Here is a 26,320-nt window from a genome sequence, read left to right as displayed (position 1 = left end):
GTACAAACTTGGTTACACGAGAGATCACACGAATTTAAAAGTTGTCGAGTCAGCTCTAAACAGACAACGTAAGTTGGAACCACCAGATCGCAAATTTTGTGGATTAGGCATTTCACTGGAAGAAAAATTAGGAAGTGCAATAAATTCGTCACAGAAATTGTCTACAGTAGCTTGTTAGCCCTCTACTCGAGTACAGCTGCGTGTTGTGGTATCAATAAATAAAGCATTGACAAAGTGTAAAAAAGGTAGCTCGTTATGCGTTATCACGGATATGATATGTAAGCTAGGGTGCCTATCATTGAAACGTAGGCATTTTTCGCTGTGTAATATCTTTTCAAGACATTTCAGACCACAAATTTTTTCTCAGAATTCGAAAACTTTTCTTTACTCCCACTAACGTTGAGATAAATCACCTACATAGTAAAATAAGAGATCCTAGAGCTCACACGTTAAGAGTCATGTCTTCATTTTTCCCACATGTTATTCGAGGGTGAAAGTCGAGAAGCAGCCAAAAGTGGTTCTACAAACCCTCTGCCACACACTTACGCACGATTAGTCATACAGACGTATACGTTTTATCTCTGCTACGTTTTCGGAGGCGGGGTGCTTGTCGCTACCAAGTGACGCAACACTGTTCACAGGTGCGAGGAGGAGGCAGAGGTAGAGATAGAGATAGAGGTAGGAGTAGAGGCCAAGTGAGCAGTGGGAGCACGCGGCCAGCTGCCGGCGCCAGCTGCCTCTGGGGAGGACGCCAAGCCGACGCCGCCGATCCCGCCGTCGCCGTCGTCAGGCGTCCCGACGCCCAGCCCCTGCGGTGGGGAGACAGCACACACCCCCCGCTAGGTAAGGACGCTTCCTGAGGCGCGCCTGCCTGCCTGTCCACCCACCCACCAGCTGGGCCGGAAGGCATTTATCAGCACTCCAATGCCTTTGTAGCATGACTACGATCTTTGAACCTAAAGCGGCCTTCACACGCTAAATATTTATTGTGCGATACTGTGTATTGCGGAATAATATTGACCGTATGAGATCAATGTTCACCGTTGGCGCAATATGCTGAACAAGCCTGCACAGTTTTAAGGGTATTGGCTCTCCCTCGGTGACGGTGCAATATTAGTACCGTGTGTACCGTGTAAGGGTGATACTGAGTAAAACACAGCAATTCCTGCAGAGATCAAGATAAATTTCAATTCGCTTAGAGCAAATTACCTCAAAGAACTGAAAAAAGTACACGATAAAGTTCTCGAATTGGGCGGGAAGATGTATACCCTCAGCGCGAAATTTGAGAAATGAAATTCCTGATTAGGAAACGTCACATATCTCATGGTCCACAATAGGAACGGAATCTGAAGATCACGAGTTCAGAAATACATAGGAACCGCACATGTACACGACAAATCATCCAGTTCACTTGTTTAAATTCTAATTAGCAGTTGTAGTTTACGAATTTATGCTGTTGGTTGACTGAAATGTTCACTGGAAGATTTTCAGACTTGTTTGTCTGCGTTATTTCTGCGCGTGTTTAGCAAGGCAAAGCAACTATCACAACACATGTGAATTCCACATCGCCGAGCTTTGACAACTTTTCTTTGAAGGCGGAGTTGCATCTAATGTCTTCCGGACATAAATTCTGAGCAATATTACTCTACCGTTCGTGGTCTCGCACACGCTCACAATATATTGATATAATATTATTGTGTCACAGGGTACTTTCGAACATCGTGTCATGGCTGCATAAACGACGACAGATCTAATGTGGAAGTCGATACAAAAATTGTTGTGGTTGGCAGAAGAGCCAACACAGTGTTACTAGAGGAGGCCGAAACGCACGCGTTTTAGCTCACGCAGTCTGGCGTTAGGAGAGAAGAACAATACTGACGTCAGGTCTGGAACATGACAAGGAATTAGAATACAGAAAGCGGACGTAATTAGTTTGATATTTAACTTTAATCCATTAATGATGAACGTCGCTCTTGACGGTAGATGGTTCACAATATTATCTGTTCAGAAGACATAGTAACTGAATATGGCGCCTTGCTAGGTCGTAGCAAATGACGTAGCTGAAGGCTATACTAAACTGTCGTATCTGCAAATGAGAGCGTGTGTAGGCTGTGAACCATCGCTAGCAAAGTCGGCTGTACAAATGGGGCGAGTGCTAGGGAGTCTCTCTAGACTACACCTGCCGTGTGGCGGGGTTCAGCCTGCAATCACTGATAGTGGCGTCACGCGGATCCGACGTATACTAACGGACCGCGGCCGACGTAAAGGCTACCGCATAGCAAGTGTGGTGTCTGGCGGTGACACCACAAAAATGGTCATCCGCTGGGCAGAAAAAGATTATTAGCTGAGTAGGAGATATGAGGTCAAGCAAAGTCACAGCTGTTATGAAGGCAGAATTAAGAAAAGATATCTTTGATTTGAAAAAGCGATCACGTGAAATTATGAAAAAGTCCAGTTCTTATGTTAGGTCAGGAATTATATTAAAGTCAGACATTTCCGAGAGGTGTAAGTGAACAGTCTAGAATTAATTTATATCTAAAAGGCTACTCTACAGTTCACACTGAGGTGCCTGATAGAGTGTCAAGAGTCTCTACTCTGAATGAATCTCTCGTTCCAGCAAGGTATGAGTGAGGTCTTTTCTGGGGTTTCTTCTGCTTAGACGAGAGGTATCAGAGGAAAAGAGCAGCAGAGGCCAGCTTGAAAAGTCGTGCCTCGAGAGCTCATTTGGTACTGCATTGCCTGCACGAGATTTCAAGATCGATTCCGGACCCGAAACATTGGTTGTAACCTATCAGGAAGTTTTAAAACAAGGCACACTCCGCTGCCGAGTGAAACATTCAGTCTTGTAGCCGCGCTGATGCCAATCTATTAGCGTCTGGGAAGAGTTTTAAATTCAGGACGGTGAATGTAGTCAATGTGAAATTGATGTGGTCAGTCCTGTCTGTGTGTGTCGTCTGGTTACAATGTTGACAACTGGAAGAGTTCCTCGGAAGTAGCTATGGAGTATAGTCTCAGATGGAGTGGAGTATAGTCTCAGATGGAGTGCCTGGATTCGAGATTTCCTGTCCGAAAGATCACAGTTCATATTAACTGACAGGAAGTCATGTACTGAAACAAGTGATATCTGGCGCTCCCAACAGAAGCATTGTAGGCCCTCTCCTGTTCTTAGCCTATGTAAACTATTTAAAGACGACCTGAGCAGCCCCTTTTGATTGTTTCCAGATGATGCTGTCGTTTACCACCTCCTAAAATTTTCAGAAAATGAAGATCAACAGCAAATGATTTCGAAAAGATATCTTCATGGTGTGAGAAGTGTTTATTGACCCGAAAGAGTAAAAAGTGTGAGGTCCTCCACAAGAGTAAGGGAGAGTGAGGTTTCTCGAAATGTAAACCACTGTTTTGAGATGCAACATGGACATCTACTGAAGAACAAATATTCCATTAAAATTTAACACTGTTTCAATCGAGACGATATGGCACAGTGTCTGTTAATTAGTACACTACCCCACATCAATAATCAGTAAGTGAAAAAGCAGTTAAAACATTTTGAACTAGATGCTAATTTACTTTTACAAAGCCGAGAACATTGATTAGACATTAAATAAACTCTGTTCTTTTCACATATCGAGTGTTCCATGGTACATAACCCCCATGTGTTTCAAGGTACAAGATGGTGCATAACTAACGAAGTATGGCTTAAACAGTCCACACGTACTGTAAATAGCTTTAAAAAAATAGCCTACATAGTTCTACTCACCATAAAACTCTAGCTGATGAATTAACAAATACTCGAAAGAGCTTTACTATGTTATACACCGCACTTAATTATGTACAGAACTCGTAATATTTACAACTGCATCGAACAACACAACCTCATGTCTCAGAACAAGAAAAATGTTAGGAAATGGCTGAAACTGGTTTGCACTTTAATCAACGGTTTCTCAAATCAGTCACAAGACCGAAACACCTACCAAGTGTTCCTAGGTACACTATCCTCCACGTACAGCTCTCCCCCCTACTAAAAAGGAAATTGTTAAAATTCGACGACAGATCAAACAAATTTAAAGGTTGTTGATTCAGCTCTCACTTATGGATTACAATTACGAATAACAAACTGCAACCATCAGATGGAAGATTTTGTGTGTTAGGCAAACCAAAGACTGCATTTAACTGGTAAAACGCTTTGAAGGTGGTATAAAAGCATTGCAGGAATTGTCTATATGCTAACATTGCCCGTCCTATACACGCTATGGAATCCATAACAGATAGAATTTAGGGAGGACAACAAAAAAGTTCGAAGACGGCTAGCTCGTTTTGTGTTATCGCGAAACAGGAGAGAGGGCTGTCACAAATGCGATAAGGGAATTGGGAAAGACTTAGGTATTCATTTTTCCCTTGTGCTGCTCGAGAGTGGATAGGAGAGTATGAAGTGGGTTTCCTGAACCTATGCCAAGCGATTACGGGGACTGGTCCGTAAATACCAGGGGAAACCTTGAAAAAATTGTCAGTTCTCTAAGTAGTGTAACTCAAAGAATAAGATTTGTAAGCCCATATAATGCTTACCATCTTTTGAGACATATTTTGAGAAAATTTTTATGCATGAACCACAGCTCGAGCTCTCACACATTTTCTTAATTGTATTTCTGTGTTGCAAGTGAAATAAACCATGCTAATTATTTAGTACATCATAAGTACACATCACTCAAAACACAAAGCAGAAGGTTCATTTTTTCCCTGTAAGTTCTTTACACTATTATCTTTAAAGCAGGCTATTGAAAAGATGATGCTCTCATCAATTGTGGTACAAAACATTTAAGTATGATTATCAAAAATTTTGGAAATTTATTCAGGATTTTTCTTCAAAAAAGCATTTTATTTTCAAAGTTAAGTCACAAGAATAGTCTACTTTTGAGTTAAGCATGTTTTAAGACAGTATACAAAATTTCAACTCTATATCTTTAATAGATTTTAGCCAAAGTGTACCAGAACATGAAATAATTTAACTTTTGGGAAATACAAGTTAAAATTTGCTTTTTCTATTAAACGTGCACGCCGCTAATGCATCCCAGGTCCATATTCATCTTATTTCTTTTGTTGTTCTTCCTCCCTTCTGTTTTCTACAGTTCTTATTCTTGCTTCTTTGGTGGCTTCCAACTATGATTTTTAAGCTTTGAGGGGTCGCTTTGGACAAATGGCTCTTATAGCTCTGTGCATATTTAGTCCTCCAGGCACTCCCATCAGTTCCATAACATTAAGGTTCGACACTGCACCGTCATTGAAACATAGAACAGCATCTAGCACACTTATTATTTTTTAGTCATACTAGAACAGTTTTTGGCATCCATCTCATACACAATTGTTGAAACTGTCATTTGAATTTTGAATCCTGCCATGTAAACATTTCCCTAATAATTTTGTGTCACTAAGATCCCTGTATAATAGGTTTTACAACTTCCATTATAGCAAATGGCAAAGAATGTTTACGGGTGTAGGTCTCACCCTGAGAGCTCCCTGGTAGCCACACCTTGATCACTGCTAGGTGGGTAGAGTGCATGACATGGGTTTGTGAAAGAAGGTAACCCATACTGCCCTTTTCATTACCCCAAGGTGATTTTTCTTTTGTCTTACGGCCTTGTCCACAGTAATACAATAAGAAACTCACGCACACAATTACTTCGCTATAAACAAACAATGATTAAACTATGTATAAACAAAAGATAAACAACCGTAAAGCTTTCGCAGGTTCGCCAACTTACGGGACTGAAACTCATAAAAACGAAATAAATGAGAGCAAAACTTTATTTTTAACAAAACTGACTGTGTGCCATGAGGACGTCGTGGTGCGTGCAGCGACTTTTAAATTCCTCTAATTTTGGTACTTTCTGTGGTCAACGTTTCTGGAAGTAAATTTTTTCTCGTTCAGAAAACTACAGAGAATTTTTCAAGACAAAAATTAAAAATCGATTTTTTCAGTTATTCACTTACAAGACCCCTTAAGTGTGCAATGTATAGTAGTCCTATGGACGTATATGTTTTATCTCCTACAGGGTTACGAAGGCAGTGTGCCGTGGCTACGAAGTGAAGTGACGTTGTCCTCAGGTGCGAGGCGAAGACAGAGGCAGAGGGCGAGTATCAGTGGGAGCGCGTGGCCAGCTGCCAGCTGCCACCTGCAGCTACCGCTGCTGAGGACGCCTAGCCGACGCCCCCGACCCCGCCGTCGCCAGGCGTCCGACGCCCCGCCCCTGACGGGAGGAGACAGCAGCACACCCGGGCCCGTGCTCTGCCCCTAGGTAAGTACACTTCATGCGACGCGTCTATCTAGCTGCGTGCCCACTCACCAGCTGTGAGCCGCTTTATCAGCTAGCTCGTTTGCTGTAGTATCCTGGTACGGCTTTACTAGCTACAGTATTATATTTAAGGGGCACTCACACACAATTTTTATTTTGCAACAATTCTCACCGCACGATTTACGCAATACACTGAGGTGGCAAAACCATGTGATTGCGATATGCACACGTACAGGTGGCGGCAGTGTCGCGCTCAAAAGGTATATAGGGCATTGAACATTGGTGGAGCTATCATTTGTACTCGGGTGATTCATGTGAAAATATTTTCAAAGCGATTATGGCCACACGACGAGAATTGACAGACTTTGAATATTGAATGGTTGTTGAAGTTAGACGCATGGCACTTTCCATTTCTGAAATCGTTTGGGAATTCAATACTCCGAGATCCACAGTGACAAGAGTGCCGAGAACACCAAATTAAATTACGATTGGTCAGGAAGTAGACTGGAAAATGAATGTCAAACCACCATGCAGTACTTTGAAAAATGAATTTCGTGATTGATCAGGAAATGCCAGGTACCAGTTCTTAGACGTGACAAATATCACGTCAGCAAGTTCATTTTTCTTGCTACAGTAGTCACGGCATAGACGTAAGATCATGTAAGCTTTAAATCAGTAATCACTCAACAATTGTGTTATTTCATTTGCAATAGTTGTTAGAGGACAGTACAGATGTAGACAATAAATTACGCAGTTCACTTGTTTAATTTGTAATTAGCTGTTGTGGCGTATGAATTTATACTGGTGTACTGAAATGTTCAGTGGAAGCTTTTCAGGCATATTCCGCCCGTTGAACATTATTTCTGGTTGTATTTAGCAAGGCGAAGGAACACAATCAGAATACATGCAAAAGCCACATCATCAGGCACTTACGTGTTCATTACGAAGGCAGATTTCTAATTAACCCTTTCCGAATAAAAATATTTTGCAATATTGAGTGTGTGAGGGCTGTTTCAGATTTCCATGACTCTTCAAAATGGGTTCAAATGGCTCTAAGCACTGTGGGACTTAACATCTGAGGTCATCAGTCCCCTACACTTAGAACTACTTAAACCCAACTAACCTAAGGACATCATCACACATCCATGCCCGAAGCAGAATTCGAACCTGCGACCGTACCGATCGCACGGTTCCAGACTGAAGTGCCTAGAACTGCTTGACCACATGACTCTTCAAGTGCACGGATCTACAATCAAAAGAGAAGTGTAATTTGGACTAATGTGTCATAGCTGCACAAACTAAGGTAAGTGTAATGCTGGATGTCGACGCAAAAAAGGGGTATCAGTGGGCCAAAAAGTGGGCCAAAAAGGGGTATCAGTGGGCAAAAAAGGGGTATCAGTGGGCAAAAAAGGGGCAAAAAGGGGTATCAGTGGGCCAAAAAGGGGTATCAGTGGGCCAAAAAGGGGTATCAGTGGGCCAAAAAGGGGTATCAGTGGGCCAAAAAGGGGTATCAGTGGGCCAAAAAGGGGTATCAGTGGGCAAAAAAGGGGCAAAAAGGGGTATCAGTGGGCCAAAAAGGGGTATCAGTGGGCCAAAAAGGGGTATCAGTGGGCCAAAAAGGGGTATCAGTGGGCCAAAAAGGGGTATCAGTGGGCCAAAAAGGGGTATCAGTGGGCAAAAAAGGGGTATCAGTGGGCAAAAAGGGGTATCAGTGGGCAAAAAAGGGGTATCAGTGGGCAAAAAAGGGGTATCAGTGGGCAAAAAAGGGGTATCAGTGGGCAAAAAAGGGGTATCAGTTCAGCAGACACTATCTACTCGAGCAAACTAAAGCTATCAGATGACTATCAACGACCAATACGTACGCATTTCTCAGTCGTCATTAGGCTGGAACTGAAGAGAGATACCTTGGTCTTGAAAAAGCAATCACACGGAATTATTAGAAAATCCGGAAGCCTTGTCTTGGCTCAGAGATTACATAAAAGATTTACGTATCTGTGAGAAGTGAGTCTAGTGTGCGAAGTAAATCTACACCTACATGACTACTCAGCAATTCACAATTAAGAGGGTCAGGGAGTCTTCAGTGAGTAGTCATCCTGGAGGCCACCATCGAGGAGAAGGACGCAGAGCGATTAAGTGACAGTTATTTAGTTATGGCATCACGGAAAAGTGTCTTTATGGAGAAGCTGTCTACGACGAACTAGTAACATAGTCAAGAGGCCTGCGATCTGAAGAGGTATTTCACAGAGTAATACTGCGTGATCTAACAGAAGCTCAGTAATGTGTACGTAGAACGAGGGACATCACTTGTTGTCTCTTAGACAAGTAGCAGAGACTTGACAGAAGTGGGACAAAGGTGAACTGCCTTTCGTCTCTACGTTATAATTAGGTAAGGAGCTTGCTAACTATAAGAAACCTCTTCTGATAACGAACAATGTTAAAGAGGTTGTCTATGCTGCTGCCGCTCTGCTGGTAACTATATGCTCGCTACTGGCATATCGCACTTCACTGCTCGGAGCCTGGAGTCATTGCATTTACGTTGCAACCTAGCTGCTGGCCGGTACTAGGCAGTCTGCTCAGTTACACACAGCGAACTCAAACAAGGCATTGCTGGAGCAGCCAATCACGGCCAAAAGACATCCGGCGAGGATCGGGATGAGTAGCGATGGTGCTGGTGAAGCGGGTCGGTAAGGGTGTTCCATCTGGCGTTGCAAACCAGATGTGTGCCTCGTGCACGGAGTGCGCCAAGGCACTTGCTGCGTTGCTCCTGTGTGCGCCCTGGTTGAGTCTTCTCCCTCTCACGCAGCCGACATAGCAAAAAGAAGCTCTCGCAACCCTTTCACTGTCGCTCTAGTTCTGTCCTCAACTAACGGGGACGCGAGTAGTGCGGCTGAGTTAGTGGGGAAGATAAAAGATGAGAAAGAAAGATGTCTACAGCTCTTATGGGGAAGCGTATTTTCTACGCCACAGAACATTTTATCCCTTCCGTACACATGTGCAGAGCATTTCGTCGTATGATACTCTGTCAAGCCAAGCCAGAAGCTCCAATGTATCTACTGCTCTATGTTCCTGTCAGGTTCACCAGAAACAACTATCGAGGAATCTCTCTTTCAAAGCCCTGTAAAATTTTCTCAGTCTGTCTCCTCCAAAGCACATTGGAACAACTTGAGCACAAAACATAAATACCAAACCACCTTTTTCCTTGATCGATCACGATCAGAACAAATTTTCAACCTAAAATCACAGTAAAATATAAAGGAGTCAGATATAGCCCGATAATTTTCTCATGCGATGATTTCAAAAATTCGGTAGTCAATCTCTCTTCTACCACCTCGAAGAACATGGACTTGTTATGAAAATTCTGAACATAATTAAACATACACGTGTCAACACAAGTTCTAAAGTGGAATTCACTGGCGAAATATCTCACCCCTTCCTGATCAAGACTGGTAACTGACGTTAGGATAGCCTGTCTGCAATCAAAGACATCGGGGAATGAAGAAAGGAATTAAAAATTCAGAACTACTGGAAGCCTATGCACCTAGTATATAGACAAATGATATCAAAATCGTATGCCCAGCCTTTGTAGGAGTATTGGCCGTATTAGTAAATGATGAGATTACTGTAGTCAAACAAAAAGAAACCCTGGAAGGACAGTCTGACAGAGCTGGCTTGTAAATTTCCTTCCCAGAAACTAAACTCATGTGATCACAAGTCACCATTTAAAAATTTTGCACAATGTATGATCAAACCGATAGAGTCTTGTATTCCTCAAATACCTAGACGAAATTCTCCTTCTTAAGGAGATATGTCAGACACTGATGTGTGAAAAACTGGCTTTTCCTTGAAATGCGGTGGAAAGTACCAAGTCTTTAATCTACTGTTTAATAACGAAAGCACTTAGCGACTTTCAACATATTTTATGCGTAACTTCAGACCTTTCTGAACTTTCTCATTTAAATGCTTTTAAGTCAAATATTTAACATATTTACTCATTTACATAGTAATCGGACGAATGAAGCTGTTCTATACATGGCAGTTCGATTCTTTAAAGAATCGTGGGTCTACTGGATATTTTGAAGTATTTGTGATAACGTTGTGTTCAGTCAATAGCCTACAATGGTAGCTATGACGTTCCTAAACATTTATGGACTGTGGAACTCAATCTACATGACGACAAATTCAATATTTCCTTTTTTCCCATTGGTATGACGTTCGAATATGAAGATGGCGCAGAAGTGAGTAATAGTTTGATCTCGTATTGAAAAGAACAGGACCTACACAAGGAAATGTTGGAGTGAGGATAAGGGAGGTAGGACGTTCTGTAGCATCTTAGGATGTCGTTATTAACAAAGTAGGTTGTAATACAGAGATGATTGTAGGTAAGTAGGTTGGTGGCAGGAAACAGAAACGAAGAAACTTTACTCTGTCAGGCAATGGTGCAAAGAGGAAAGGAATGGAAATAATCAGCACTAATGCGAAGGATTTCGTTGATTGAGAGAAGACGTCGCCTGAAGTTGCGTACGAGGGCATGGACTGTGTGGAGAGGTAGCGTTGGCGGTGTGCGCAAGTAGAGACGCAGAAGTATTTCAGATTTGTACATCAGACGGGGAACAAAGGGGTTGTTGGAGCCGGGTTTGCAGATATTGGAGAATGTTCGCCGTGGTGAGGAAGGGTAGGAAATTATTGAAATGGTAAAGGATTTACGTGAGGATACAAGGACGCAGAATGCAAGGAGGAGTGCGTGATGGCGCTCAAGGATTTGAGTGGTATCTTGCCTTTATAAAAGACAGCAAAAATATTACTTATTTACTGTCACTGGGTTTGTAACACGATAATTGTATCTGGCTTACCGTGGATCGCCTTTGTTCGTACTTACGGCAAAGTATCGATGTACGAAGAGGTAAGACGACTCATTTATTATATTCTAAGAGGCATTAACAAGTCTCCCCAATCGACAACGATAAAAATAAAGTACGCTACGTTAGAATGCAGAAATATGTTCTGCGTATACAACTCTTATAACTCTGAAGACGTTGACAGAACTGCGTATCCATATATTTGACCTTGAAGAGCGGTTGCTGCGGCTGGCGGCTGTAAATAACTCGGCTCTTGTGCAGAGCAGTAAGGCGCCGTTTTCCCGTTAAGGAATCAAAGAACCTTTGTGAATCACAGGACGCGGACGGCAGCATATGAGCGTAAAAACGCCGCTAACGCCTCTTGCCGTTTCTCATTAACTGTGGAAGCACGGCTTCCCCGCTAATGAGCACTGGACAGCAGACAAACACAATAAATATACAGTAATATAAAAAGGAAGCGTTTGACATTTCTTGTGGGCCGGGTAAAATTCGGCACAGAAACTTACGTACAGACCGTGGTAACGGTCTGCGTACATAACAAAAACACTGTGCCCTGAGTTCAGTGAGGACGTTGCTCGGAATTTTCAGCACGTTTGATGTCTTCCGATTATATCTGTAGGAGAGCTGTGGCAGGGCTGATGGGAAAAGTTAATGTGGTATTTGATGTAGGATGGTTTTAAAAATAAAAAAGGGTCAGTGTTCTAGTGAATTGACGAACTGCCCGACATCCATTGATCCTTCAAAGATTTGTGACGCTTGAAAATGCATTTTATCCATCTACAAATAAGTCAGCAAGACCCACGTGCGGAGCTATCGCCCTATTAAAACGAAATTATGTGATATTAAAATCTTAATATACAAGCGGTAGTCAAATGAAAACTTGACAGATGGAAAAAAATAAGCGAACTATTTATTAATCCAAAAGTAATCGCCATAACTACTAATGCATTTATCGCTTCATGAGACAAGAAAGTCAGTGTCTTCATGGAAGAATGTTTGCGGTTCCCTACAGAATCATGATAATATCCAGGCATGCACGGCTACTTCCAAAGCGAATCGACAGGCACGAAGGTTTTTCTTCGACGCACAAAAAATATAGAAACCGCTTGAGGACAGATCTGGACTGTGTGAAGGACGTGTAAGGGCTTCCCTGCGAAACTTCCGCGGCATTGTTGAAACAAACTTGGCAACATGTGGGCCCGTCGTCATGATTCTTTTATAACGGACAAGGCCGTGAAGTACGGCCAGGATCTACCCCCGAGGATATAACGCAGAAAATCTACATCGTTCGTAGAAATGAAAATATTTCTTCATGGTTATAGTATGTATTCAACAGTTACTTGCCTTCTGATATTCCACCATCAGCGCTCCATAAATAGTTTCCCACATTTCTGGCATTATTTTCATCAATGTGGTTGATTGGTTGGTTTAAAAATGGGGGGGGGGGGGGGGGGAGGGGGAAGGGACCAAACTGCTAGGTCATCAGTCCCTTGTTCCCAGTAGAACAACTGCCCAAGGAAAAGAAGAAAACAAAGAAGACGTACGGCACAACAGGAGGAAGGAAGAACCAGAAGAACGACAGGAGGACAACAAACACTACAATGGACAAAATTGGACAATAAAAGCACAGAGAGACGCAAGAGACAGGGAGAAGGTTTTCAAAGCAAGAAAGCACATTACCATGGCTGGCAGACCATGATAATAAAAAAGGAGAAGCCAGCCACTCTGCAACACATTAAAACCTCCACCCAAAAAGCCCTAGGGTGGAGGACAAAGAGGGACAAAGGACATGCGCTAAAACTCAGATCAAACGATGATAATCCACCCTCACGAATAAAACGTAAAACTAAAGCTGCTGTTGAGGCACTGTCGCCCAGCACCAAAGGTAGGGTGCTGCCGCCGCAGAGCGGCTAAAAGTGGACAGTCCAGCAAGAGGCGGACGACTGTCATTTGGGAGCCAGAGCGACACTCAGCTGGGTCCTCGCGACGGAGGAGGTAACCATGTGTGAGCCACGTATAGCCAATGAAGAGCCGACAAAGGACAACTGATTCCCTGCGAGAAGCCCGCAGGGACGACTTTCACATATTCGTAGTCTCCTTAATGACACGCAGTTTGTTGTGCATACTGATATGCCACTTCATCGGCCAAAGCCGAAAAACTTTGCGCCGTAAGACAGAGCGCAGGTCAGTACCTCCAGGAGCGGTTTCCGCATAGCCTGTTTGGCCAGCCTGTCAGCAAGATCGTTGCCCGGGATTCCGACGTGTCTTGGGATCCACACAAAAACACCACTGAACGACTGCACTGTTTCAGGGCAGAGATGGACTCCTGGATGATCGCTACCAAACAAAGGCGAGGGTAGCGCTGGTCGATAGCCGGTATGCTGCTCAGCGAGTCAGAACAGACAAGAGACGACTCACAAGAACAGGAATGAATGTACTGAAGTGCACGAGATATGGCCACAAGCTCTGCAGTGAATTCACTGCACCCATTGGGCAAGAAATGCAGTTCAATATGGCCTTGGTGGACATGGGCGACATTACCATCAGCCATCGAGCCGTCGGTGTAAAATACTTCAGAGCCACAGAATCGAGAAGAAGTGACAGCGGAGAGCGGCAGGGTTAACGGAGACCTTAGGGCCATGCGAAAGGTCCAGACGAAGCTTCAGCTGAGGTGTACACTATGGAGGCGTACTTGAATGGACCTTGAGGAGAGGTGTTAAAAGGAAGGAGTCAAGTTCTGAGAGAAGGGATCGCACGTGAACCGCAATCGTGAGACCTAACCTGGGCCGCTGATGTGGGAGATGAGCTGCCACGGGTGGGGAAAAGGAGACGGTAATTCGGGTGCTCAGGAGAACTACGAATGTGTGCAACATAACTGGAGAGCAGCTGTGCACGTCGGATCCGCAATCGAGGGACTGTTTTCCACCACGACACTGGTCACCCGACTGGTTCCAAACGCTCCCGTTGCTAGGCGAACGCCACAGTGGTACACTGCGTCGCGTGAACACAATACCGAGGGCGCTGCCGAACCGTAAACAAGACTCCCATAGTCAAGGCGGGATTAAACAAGGGCTCTGTAGAGCTACAGCAGCGTAGAGCGATCTGCACCCCCACTTGTGTTGCTCAGGCAGTGGAGAGCATTGAGGTAGTGCCAGCACTCCCACTTATGCTGTTGAAGGTGAGGTAGCCAAGTCAATTGGGCGTCGAAAACCAGTCCTAAGAATCGATACGTCTCCACTACCATGAGGGGATTGTCATTAAGGGAAAGTTCAGGTTCCGGTTGAACAGTACGACGCCAACAGAAGTGCATGACACACGACTTCACTTCTGAAGGAAGACATGGGCTAGAGCCCATGATCGTGCCTTGTGAATGGCTCCCTGTAAGCGCCGCTCAGCAACACCAGTACTGGAGGAGCAATACGAAATGCAGAAGTCATCCGCACACAGAGAAGGGGAGACCGATGGCCCCACAGCTGCTACTAGGCCGTTAATGGCCACTAAAAATAGAGATACACTCAATACGGAGCCCTGCGGAACGCCATTCCCCTGAATACGGGGGAAGTATGGGAGGCACCAACTTGGACATGGAAAGTACGGAGCAACAGGCAGTTTTGGATAAAAATCGGGAGCGGGCCCTGGGGACCCCACTCATACAATGTGGCAAATATATGATGTCGCCAGTCGTGTCATATGCTTTATGTAAGTAAAAAAAGACGCCAACCAGGTGTTGGCGTCTAGAAAAGGCTCTTCTGATGGCAGGCTCGAGGGACACAAGATTATCAGTGGTATAGCGCCTGGCGGAAGCCGCCCTGAAATGGAGCCAGTAGGCCACGTCACTCCAGGACCCAACACAATCGCCGACACACCAGCAGCTTACAGAGAACGTTGGTGAGGCTGATGGGCCGATAGGTATCCACATAAAGCGGATTTTTACCGGGTTTTAGCATCGGAATGATGGTACTCTCCCAACATTACGATGGAAAGACGCCATCGCACAAGATCCGGTTGAAAATTACGAGGAGATATCGCTTGTAGTCAGACGAGAGATGTTTACTCATAAGTGTGTGGATCCGATCCGACCCAGAAGCTCTGTCAGGGTAATATGCAAGGGCGCTGAGGAGCTCCCGCTCTGTAAATGGGACGTTATAGGGTTGACTGTGGCGTGTAATGAACGAGAGAACTTTCCTTTCCATCCGTCGTTTGAGAGTGCGAAAGGCTGGGGGTAGTTCTCCAACGCAAAGGCTCGAGCATAGTTCTCAGCAATCGCGTTTGCGTTGGTAGAAAGCACGCCATTGATGTTAACGCCAGGAACACCTGTTGGGGTCTGGTATCCAAAAAGACGTCTGATCTTCGTCCAGAGTTGGGAAGGTGACATATGGCACCCAATGATCGACATGCACCTCCCAACACTCCTATTTCCGTCGTTTTATAATCAGGCGAACGCGGGCACGGAGCCGCTTAAAGGCTATTAGGTGCTCTAGGAAAGAGTGCCGCTTACGTCGCTGTAGAGCTCGCCGAAACTCTTTAATTGCCTCAGAGACTTCCGGCAATCACCAAGGGACTGTCTTTCGCCGGGGCCACCTTAGAGAATGAGGGATCGCGTTTTCCGCCGCAAAAGTGATCGTTGTAATGACCTGCTAAGTCACAACATCGACGGCACCATGTGGGGGAGATTCAACGGTGACAGCAGAGGTGAAGGCTACCCACTCTGTTTAAAGCCCATAAAGCCCAAATGGATAGGCGACCATGGGCATGATGACGGGAAAGTGACAGTAAGATGGGGAAGTGGTCACTACCACACAGGTCGTTATGCGCTCTCCAGTAGATATATGGGAGAAGTCCTGAGTTGCAAATTGATAAATCAATGGCCGAGTAACTGCCATGAGCCACACTGAATCGACATCTCTGCCACGGCCAGTAAGCATGGTGCTACCACACAAGGAGTTATGGGTATTAAAATCTCCCAAAAGTAGAAAAGGTTTAGGGAGTCGTCAATCAGTTCAGTCAATACGTTCAGGGGTACAGCACCATCTGGAGGGAGATATACATTGCAGACAGTTACTTCCTGCATCGTCCGTATCCTGGTAGCCACAGCTTCACGACGAGTCTGAAGAGACACAGGTTCACTACATACCGAGCTCAGATATAAAAGCAAACTCCAGCTGACAATCTATTATATCCGCTACAGTTCTTGTAATATCCCCTGTAGCCGTGAAGGGCAGGGGTCTGTATTGTCGGGAACCAGGTATCCTGGAGGGCAATGCAGAAAACAGATGTAAAGCTTAACAGTTGCCGTAGCTTAGCCAGGTGGTGGAAAAAAACCATCGCAATTCCACTGGAGGATGACGTGATCGTGAGACTGGGAAGGCATGAAACAATGAGGCAGTGTACGCCTCACAGTCACCTGCTACCACTGACTTATTTCCTGAACAGGCTATATCCACTGTGTGAGGGTCTGGCGAGATCTAGGTCCTCAGCAGACGCCAGAATCTCCAGCTCATCCTCAGACGCAGAGCTTTTAGTCAGCGGTGGTGTGGGTGCCACCACAATTCCCTAGGTCTTGGGGGTCTTCTTTCTGGATTTTGCTCACTGATCCTTGGGTTTCTCTGGCTGGGAGGGCTTCACTGATGCAGTCTCCGGGACTGAGGATGACCGTGAAGTCCTACGACCAGCTGCTTTTGAGCTCTTCAGCCACTGATGGATGTCTGTCACTAGCAAAAACCTGAGAATGGAGTGACCTAAGGGACCCCCTTCCTAGCAAGAGGAGCCGAAAAAGACTTACGCTTCTTTGGCTGTCTTGTATTTTCCTTTCTTGCTGTAAAATCGTGCTGTCTGTTAAGCAAGGGAAATGATGCTCTCTGCAGCTGACACAGATGGGAGGCGGAACACATGGAGTATTGGTACAGGATGGACATCCACAATCTCGACTGGTGATGCTGGAAGTACAGCGGGGAGACATATGGCCAAACTTCCAGCACTTAAAGCATCGCATTGGGGGAAGGCTATATGGCTTGACATCACACCAGTAGACCATCACCTTGACCTCAGGTAATGTCACCCTCGAAGGCCAAGATGAAGGCACCAGTGGCAACCTGATTATCCTCAGACCCCGACGGACATGCTGGAAAATGAACTCCTTGTTGCTCTAAGTTGGCGCGCAGCTCGCCGTCAGACTGCAAGAGAAGGTCCCTGTGGAAAATAGTACCCTGGACCATATTTAAGCCCTTATGAGGCGTGATGGAAACAGGAACATCCCCCAACTTGTCAAAAGCGAGTAATGCCCGTGACTGGGCAGAGGATGTCGTTTTTTATCAAGACTGACCCTGACCGCATTTTGCACAAGCCCTCCACCTCCCCAAACGTGTCCTCTAAATGCTCCACAAAGAACTCTTCATCGAAACAAAGGAGTCCCCATCAGCTCTCGTACATGCAAGGTACCGGAGCGAATAAGATTCACTGCCATTCTTAGTCTGGCATTCCTCCCATGGTGGGGCCAGGGAGGGGAACGATTTAGGATCATACTTCCTTGCATTGTACTGAGACTTGGAAAGCTTAGAGACTGCTGGCATTTGATCACCAGCAAGTGATTATGTGGTACGCTTCATTGCGCATCATCCACCCTGATGCCACCCACTCTGACCAGGGGTCCTCCCCACGGGCGCTACCCAGCCACAGCAAAGGCCAACTGGCAGAATGGCGGAGGCATCAGCAGAGTGATCCCTGTGTTGTCAGGGGGGCTACAACTAAAAGGGTACATGACGGCCACACTGCAACGGTCTGGTTACCATGCTGGATATGAGATGCAAAGAAGTCCATGGTCACTGTCGGCGCAGAAAATAACACTGCATAGTGGGTGGAGGAAGACGCACCCAGGAAGGTGTCCTCGCTGAAGAGATGGAGGATTAGCAGGACTGCAATGCCACGACGAGCAAGTGAGCTGAAGATCTCAATGCACAATGGACAGTACGCACCATGTAAGGCGTCCTTCGCCAATTGGCTAGCTCTTCGGGGAATCTTTGAAAAATGGAGGTCAAACCCTACAGGGGACCATCACAAAGGCAGAAAGGTGTAAGACTCCTTCCAGCCGCCTAGGCAGGAATAGCTCGGCCCTATTCTACCCCAGGCGGGTTTCATCAATGTGCACTATGGTATTCGAATATTATACTGTGAACGAGAGCATCTTTCACCTGTTGCAAGAAATCGTAGTGTTATGGCAAGTCTGTCTTTTGCGGATACAGAATTTCTGAGGTGAGTGTTCTACTTCATAATAGGAGGAGCCACTTCTCTGAGCACATATTGAAATATGCTCTCGTCCAATGGCGAGTAATTTTCATACGAATTTACGTCCTCGACTTGAAACTCTCGCTACAAATTTTGTTATATGACTTACTCAACTCGCCGTGAAATCCACGCCTTCACCCTAGTACGTTTCCTCTTCCTTTTCTCCTGTTGCTCTTCAAATACAATGACAATGCAACTGCAGTACACGAAACTGCAGATCATAATAAGTCTTCGTCAGCCATTCTGCAGGAACTTAGACGAAAAATCTTATGACAGTGTAATATCTGTTTTTGTGCCACGTCAAAGATCTTGGTGTAACTAAATCTGATAGTGTATACGGGCCTCAGGATTGCAGGTCAAGAAAATTGTTTCCTCGTTTTATAGGGGAGCTTTTGAATTAGTGACTCACCAGGTTCAGGAAGACTTTTAGGGTCTGACGAAGAACGTTTAAACGAATTAATCCGCAATGAGTCAGGTCAGTGTGCTCGAAAACTGGCAAATGTGATTAAGTGTAGTCATTCCACCATCTTGAGGCTTTTGCATGCAAGGGGGTAGATTCAAAATTTGGGTGTACAAGTATCGCATGCTCCAAGTCAAAATCACAAAATATCTGTGAGTGACCACTAGTGTATTACTACTTGCTCGTCATCAACCGGCTCGTGGAATAACGCTGGCCATTCTCATCTTGTATCGTTACTGGTGACTAGAAATGGTGTCTTTATGCTAACATAAGGAAAAGAAAGTAGCAACTCCCGTACGAAGACTGCGCGCATCCACAGAAGATTATGTTGTGCAGCGACGGTGTGATGTACACACATAAAAAAAAGTTTTGCATCACCCCGGTTCCCAAAACTCCTGAAGACAGACGTTGACTGTGGATATTGTATCACAGACGCAGTCCCTTTGACTGTTCAGAGATGTCACTAAACCCGCCCAAAGATTTAACCAAACTTGAATGCCCCTATTAGACGGAGGGGGTCCAACAGCCGATCAGTTCCAGTCATTCCACCAGGAAGAATGTACACGGCTCGTGTTGTCTGTAGTTCAACCACGCTTAGACGGTCAGTACCGCGGTTCGATCGCGTCCGCAATGTTACTTTGTGCCAGGAAGGGCTCTCAACAAGGGGAGTGTCCAGGCGTCTCGGAGTAAAGCAAAGGGATGTTGTTCGGACTTGCAAGAGATACAGAGAGACAGGAACTGTCGATGTCATGCCTCGCCCAGACCGCACAAGGGCAGCTGCTACCACTACAGTGGAAGACCTACGGATTATGGCTCGCAGGAACCACGGCAGCAACGACTCCGTGTTGAATAATGCTTTTCGTGCAGCCACAGGACGTCGTGTTACGACTCAAACTGTGCGTAGTAGGTTGCATGATGCGCAGCTTCCATCCCGACGTCCATGGAGAGGTCCATCTTTGCAATCACGAGATCATGCAGCGAGGTACAGATGGGCCCAACAACATGCCGAATGGACCACTCAGGATTGGCATCACGTTCTCTTCACCGATGAGTGTCGTATATGCCTTCAACCAGACAATTGTCGGAGACGTGTTCGGAGGCAACCCGCTCAGGCTGAACGCCTTAGACACACTGTCCAGCGAGTGCAGCAAGATGGAGGTTCCCTGCTGTTTTGGGGTGGCATTATGTGGGGCCGATGTACGCCGCTGATGGTTACGGAAGGCACCGAAACGGCTTTAAGATACGTGAATGCCTCTGACAGATAGTACAACCATCACGGGTGCTTAATGGCGAGGCAATAGTCTTCATGGACGACAATTCGCGCCCCATTGTGCACATTTTGTGATTGACTTCCTTCAGGAAAACGACATCGCTCGTCTAGAGTGGCCAGCTTGTTCTCCTCAGACATGAACCCTATTGAACATGCCTGGGATAGAGTGAAAAGGGCTGTTTATGGACTACGTGACCCATCAGCCACTTTGAGGGATCTACGCCGAATCTTCGTTGAGTGGGACAATCTGGACCAACAGTGCCTTGATGAACTTGTGGATAGTATGTAACGACGAATAGAGGCATGCATCAATGCAAGAGTACGTGCTACTGGGTATTAGAGGTACCGGTGTGTATAGCAATGTGGACCACCATCTCTGAACGTCTCGCTGTATGGTGGTACAGCATGAAATGTTGTTGTTTTCATGAGCAATAAAAAGAGCAGAAATGTTTATGTTGACCTCCATTCTAATTTTCTGTAGAGGTTCAGGAACTCTCGGAACTGGGGTGATGCAAAACACTCTTTGATGTGTGTACTATGAACTGCTTCCCCATAGTATAACCATCCCTGCAGGCACTTTTTCTTAACTGAGACGTACTGCAGAAGCAATCCACGAACAACGACAGGAAGACTGCGTGAAGTGATGCTACTCCACGACAAGGCTCGACCACATTTTGCTGGACTGACAAGAAGCACTACACAGGAGTTGTGCTGGGAAATCATTCCGTACCCACATTATTCATCTGATCTTGCGCCCTCAGATTTTTTTAATTTTCCGCTTTCTATCGAATAACCTTCCAAGAACCTCTTTTCCGGCTGAAAATGCGCTCCAAACACGGTTCAAGGAGTTCTTCACCTAAAAACCACATATCGCGGAATTGAAAAGTTGCCCCAGCGTTGGCAGACTGTTGTAAATAGTGCGGGAGAAGAGGCAACCAAAGAAAACCAATCAACAATGGATAGCACCTTGTAAGAGATTTTATCCCAGGGAGTAACCAATCTCCAATTTCTAAGGAAATTAAAAGTAGGCATTCGTATCCTGGGGGCCTACAGCAATGTGCGAAGGATGAGTCAGAGCATCCTGAAACCTGCCTAAAGCAAGCAACAAATAAAATTAAACACAAAGCTATAAACTATTTAACAACTTTCAACGTAAACTCATTTCTAAAAACAGGAAAACTTAAAACGTTAATAAATTTTATAAAACAGAAAAATATAATAACAGAACTCCAAGAAACAAGGTATACTGATGAACATTCATTTGATTCAGAATCTTCAAAGGGAAGCTGGAAAAAGAGTTATGAAGAATGTAGCCCAATTTGGAACAGGATTCATTGTAAACCAAAATATATTAAACTCGATAGTACAATTTAAATCTATCAACGAAAGACTTTCAACATTAATGTTCAAAACGGTAAACAAACTGTATACCATTGTAAACACACATGCACCAACAAATGAGAAAAACAGAACACAAAAAAGAACAATTTTTTGGCGGGAACTGTCAAACACCTTAGACTAGATTTTGTCGAAAAACACAGTAATATTGCTGGGAGACTTTAATGCTCAAATCGGCATCCATAGTAGGCAAAAGCCTTCCCCTTAAAGGAACCAATGCAAATGGAGAAAGATGTATTAGTTTATGCAGAGAACACGACAGTTCTAAAGTCTACATTTTTCAAAAAACTCCCTAGGAAACAAACTACATTGGTATCCACGAATCCAGTCTATGGGGAGAAACAACTTGACCACGTTGCTATAAGCAGACAGTCTACATCAGAGATACTCAATGTAAAAGTTGTTAAGAGTACAGGTTTAGATTCAGATCACTATCGTTAAATTCAAAATTAGACCAAAAAAAATAAATTAGACCACTAAATAAAAGAAAGAGCCAATATCAACCTAAAAAGGTTGACACTCAGAAATTAACTGAGGAAGATAATTTCAGGACAGTTTTGGAAAACAGAACACCTAAAACATGGGAACAACTTCAAAAAGATGTAGTACAGACAGCAGAAGAAACCATTCTCCTGACCAAAAAATGGAAACATGCCTGGTGGAATGATGAGTGTGACGAACTAATCCTAACAAGACAACGAGCTTGTAACATGAGGAATGCAAATAAAAATGATAAAAATAGGAACTCCCTAAAAAAGTCAGAAAGCAAGCATCAAAAGGCCTTGAAAATATCGAAGTACAATACTTGAAAGACCAACTAGCATCAATAGACTCCAATTTCAAACTGAACAATGCTAGGGACTTTTATAAAAACTTTCAAAAATAACTTAAAGAAGTACACTCTACCTAGTCTATTTTTCACGCACCCAAAAACGCAGGAAACTGTATACAATAGCATACAAACTGTAGAATACTCGCCAAATACTCCGAAGAAATACATAACTGTGATCCACCGAAATAAAAATTTAATTTCGATATTGTAAACTCAACACCACCGGACTCAAAGCCGCCAACCACAGAATAAAAGAAATCATAAAAGACCTTAAAAATATTAAAGCACCTGGAAAAAATAATACAGTTGCTGAACTATGGAAGTACTCTAGTGACAGCATGACACAATGTCTATCAGAAATACTCAAAGAAATCTGGACAACACACAGCTTACCACCAGAATGGGCATTTGCACTAATAGAGGCACTACATAAAAAAGGGAAGAAAACAGACCCTAACAATTTATAGTGGAATCTCCCTCTTACCAGTGACCTATAAGATCTTGTCTAAGGCGCTTTTAAAAAGAGCAGAAGAAATACTTGACAAACAGCTAGGAGAGTATCAGGCTGGATTTAGGAAGGGAAGGTCATGTGCAGAACAAATATTAAACTTAAAGAACATAATAGAAATGAGGAAAATCAGGAACTTAAAATATGTAACTACTTTTGTGGATTTTAAAAAGCCTATGATTCAATTGACAGAAATACATGTTTGACATCTTAAAAGAATTGGGACTCGATATTAAAACAACGGGAATAATTAAAGCAACTCTGACAAATACAAAAACGAAAGTAAAATTTAGGGGAGAGCTCTCAAAATCGTTTGAAACAAACTCAGCTGTTAGACAGGGAGATGGTTTGTCACCTCTGCTTTTCGATTGTTTGTTAGCGAAGGTAGTTAGAAAATGGTGGAAGGTCATCGATACTAAAGGGATTCAAGTATGAAGAAATCCACACAAGATCACTGTCGACTGTTTAGCCTACGCAGATGACATGGCACTGATAACCGATTCGCTAGATAATGCCCAGGAACAAATAAGAGAACTGCAAAAACAAGCAGCCGAAGTAGAACCACAAATATCCTTTGAAAAGACAAAGTTCATAACAAACATCTGTGATGCTCCTCAAAATATTGCAGTTGACGACAATACAATATACAAAACAGATTCCTTTAAATACCTAGGAGAGTGGATTACATACATTGCAAAAGAAAAGACAGCTACAGAAACTAGAGTGCACAAAATGGAAAGAGTGTTTCATATGACCAAAAACGTTTATAACAAAATATCCTTGTTCTGGAACACGAAATTAAGACACTACCAAACAGTGGTCAGACCTGAAGTTCTGTATGCAGCAGAAACACTTAAACCAACAAGAAATGGAGATCTTGAGAAACTAGAGAAGATCGATAGAAGAATTTTAAAAAAATGGTTCAGATGGCTCTGAGCACTATGGGACTTAACTGCTGTGGTCATCAGTCCCCTAGAATTTAGAACTACTTAAACCTAACTAACCTAAGGACACCACACACATCCATGCCCGAGGCAGGATTCAAACCTGCGACGGTAGCGGTCACGCGGTTCCAGACTGTAGCGCCTAGAAGCGCACGGCCACACCGTCCGGCAGAATTTTAAAGAGGTTGAAAAGGACATGGAAAACGCTGTAACTGCAGCACACACAATAGAAAACAGAACACATTTCTGAAAGGCAGTTCAAAAGTCAGAATCAGGTGAGAAAGAAAACTAGGCGAAAGTGGACTCAAGAAGAAAGGGAACAACGCTATACAAAGATGAAGGAAATTTGGAAACTACGGAAATACTATCCAATGAAGAGTACCCAAATCTGATTCATCATTATTCGAAAGAAGAAGAACAACAACAACAACAAAATACCACCTAACATAATTTACTAAACACAGAACTTTACCAAAGAGAATCTCATTGGCTCTCTACGTCCAACTCACCATTCTTCGCGATGACTACGCATGTTTCATCCCATAAACCGTTAGCAACAGTAACACACGGTGAGCAAGGCACCGACACCGTTAAGTGCACTTTTACCTGGTTCAACAGTTTTCGTGTTAACAGTGATGTAACAAATGACCCGAAAAGCATACGTTCAAATTTTCTCGATCCGAAAAAGAACAAGAAGTTGGTTAGGCGTACTACTGAACTAAGTTGCACTTAGCGAAAAGATCTTCCTTACCACAATTAAATAGTGCTTATTTATAGACAATTACAGTTAAAGAAGCAATAAAGTTTGGAACAAAAAAGAGAACGAAACATTAATTCTAACCGATCAATTAGAGCATGAAATGATAACAGCTGTATTTATGACAGTGTCATTAACAATGTAATGGTACTACTAATGAAAGCGAACAAAAAAACAAAAAACAAAAAAAACAGCATCACAAAAGCGGATCTTAAACACACAATTTTGGAATATTCTAAATATCCTCCACAGCAAAATGAAATGTGGGAAAATCTCGCAAAAATGAAGTTTCCCTTGCCAACAAGTTTTAAAACACGAAATCAACTTTTTAATAACACGTTACCAAAAGAAGAGGGTACGAATCTCTGAAGTGTCTAATACTGCTATTTAATTATATTTACGTGAAAATAGATACACACTTAAAATTTGACTGTCGCCATTAACCTTAATGTGCACCTGTCAGAGCTATACTGCTTTCAGCAAAAATCCAACAAAATTAAATTAAAAGAGTACCAGTTAAACAGTTCCACAAACGATGTTGTTATTTCAGTTACTATTTTCTACACCACCCAAGGAGTAAGTGCGCTGTTTTCTGGTAACAGCTATCTTGAGGCATGTCCGAAAATGAGATCTTGCCGTTACCCGGAAATGATGACAAAGACCGATTCACAACATTCCGTAACGAATGTCATGTGCCAGCGTCAACGAAACTAAACAGAACGTTACTTCAAAGATTCTCAGCAAGAAAGATTTGACTGTGGCGTCATCTCCAAGCAACGGATGTTAACCAACTCACAATGCGCATGCATGCGTTAGACGGAATGGAACCTACTATATTCTCGCCGCGCACGCTCGCGATAAAGGTAGTGGGTTTTGGATCTTTTTATCTGTATTTTTATTACCTGATTTACTTTCGCAGGATATTGCTCACTGCTTTGGGTGCTTTATGTGTTGTTGTTGTTGTCTTCAGTCCTGAGACTGGTTTGATGCAGCTCTCCATGCTACTCTATCCTGTGCAAGCTGCTTCATCTCCCAGTACCTACTGCAACCTACATCCTTCTGAATCTGCTTAGTGTACTCATCTCTCGGTCTCCCTCTACGATTTTTACCCTCCACGCTGCCCTCCAATGCTAAATTGGTGCTTTATGAAAGACACAAATTACACTATGTCATCAAAAGTACCCGGACACCTGGCCGGAAATGACAAGTTCGTGTTGCCCTCCATCGGTAATGCTGAAATTCAATATGGTGTTGGCCCATCCTTAGCCTTGATGACAGGTTCCGCAATCGCATACATACGTTCAATCAGGTTCTGGAAGGATTCTTGGGGGAATAGCAGCCCGTTCTTCACGGAGTACTGCACTGAGGAGAGGTATCGATGTCGGTCGGTGAAGCCTGGCACGAAGTGGACGTTCCAATATATATATATATATATATATATATATATATATATATATATATATATATATATATATATATATATAAACACAAAGGTGTTCTATAGAATATAGGATTCAGGTCAGGATCCTGTGCAGGCCACTCCATTACAGGGATGCTCGATAGTGTTGAAATATGCAGTCGCCATCCCCGAATTGCCCTTAAATAACGGGAAGCAAGACGGTGCTCCAAACGTCAGTGTAAGCCTGTGCTGTGACAGCGCCACGCAAAACAAGGGTTGCAAGCCCCATCCATGAAAAACACTACCGCCTTAGAAATTTACTGTTGGC

At 43.9% G+C, this 26,320-nt stretch overlaps 2 protein-coding genes across 9 annotated transcripts in view; one reads left to right on the top strand and one right to left on the bottom strand.

Annotated features, from left to right (window-relative positions):
• LOC126278050 (uncharacterized) overlaps nucleotides 1-26,320 on the top strand; it is a 420,814-nt gene that overhangs the window by 93,275 nt on the left and 301,219 nt on the right. For 5 of the 8 annotated variants that reach the window (XM_049977851.1, XM_049977854.1, XM_049977853.1 and 2 more), the window contains exons 5-6: nucleotides 642-843; nucleotides 6,100-6,290. The exons of 1 other annotated variant lie outside the window; for it this stretch is intronic. The gene's annotated coding sequence lies outside the window, so the exon portion shown is untranslated. The remainder of the gene's footprint in view (nucleotides 1-641; nucleotides 844-6,099; nucleotides 6,291-26,320) is intronic. 2 more of the 8 variants (XM_049977850.1, XM_049977847.1) reach the window with 1 other exon arrangement.
• The window catches only part of LOC126278051 (uncharacterized), a 391,922-nt gene that overhangs the window by 362,228 nt on the left and 3,374 nt on the right, over nucleotides 1-26,320 (bottom strand). The window lies entirely within an intron of this gene.

This window comes from Schistocerca gregaria, chromosome 6 (assembly GCF_023897955.1).
Source record: "Schistocerca gregaria isolate iqSchGreg1 chromosome 6, iqSchGreg1.2, whole genome shotgun sequence".
Taxonomy (NCBI): domain Eukaryota; kingdom Metazoa; phylum Arthropoda; class Insecta; order Orthoptera; family Acrididae; genus Schistocerca; species Schistocerca gregaria.
This window is presented reverse-complemented; position numbering and strand designations above follow the sequence as displayed.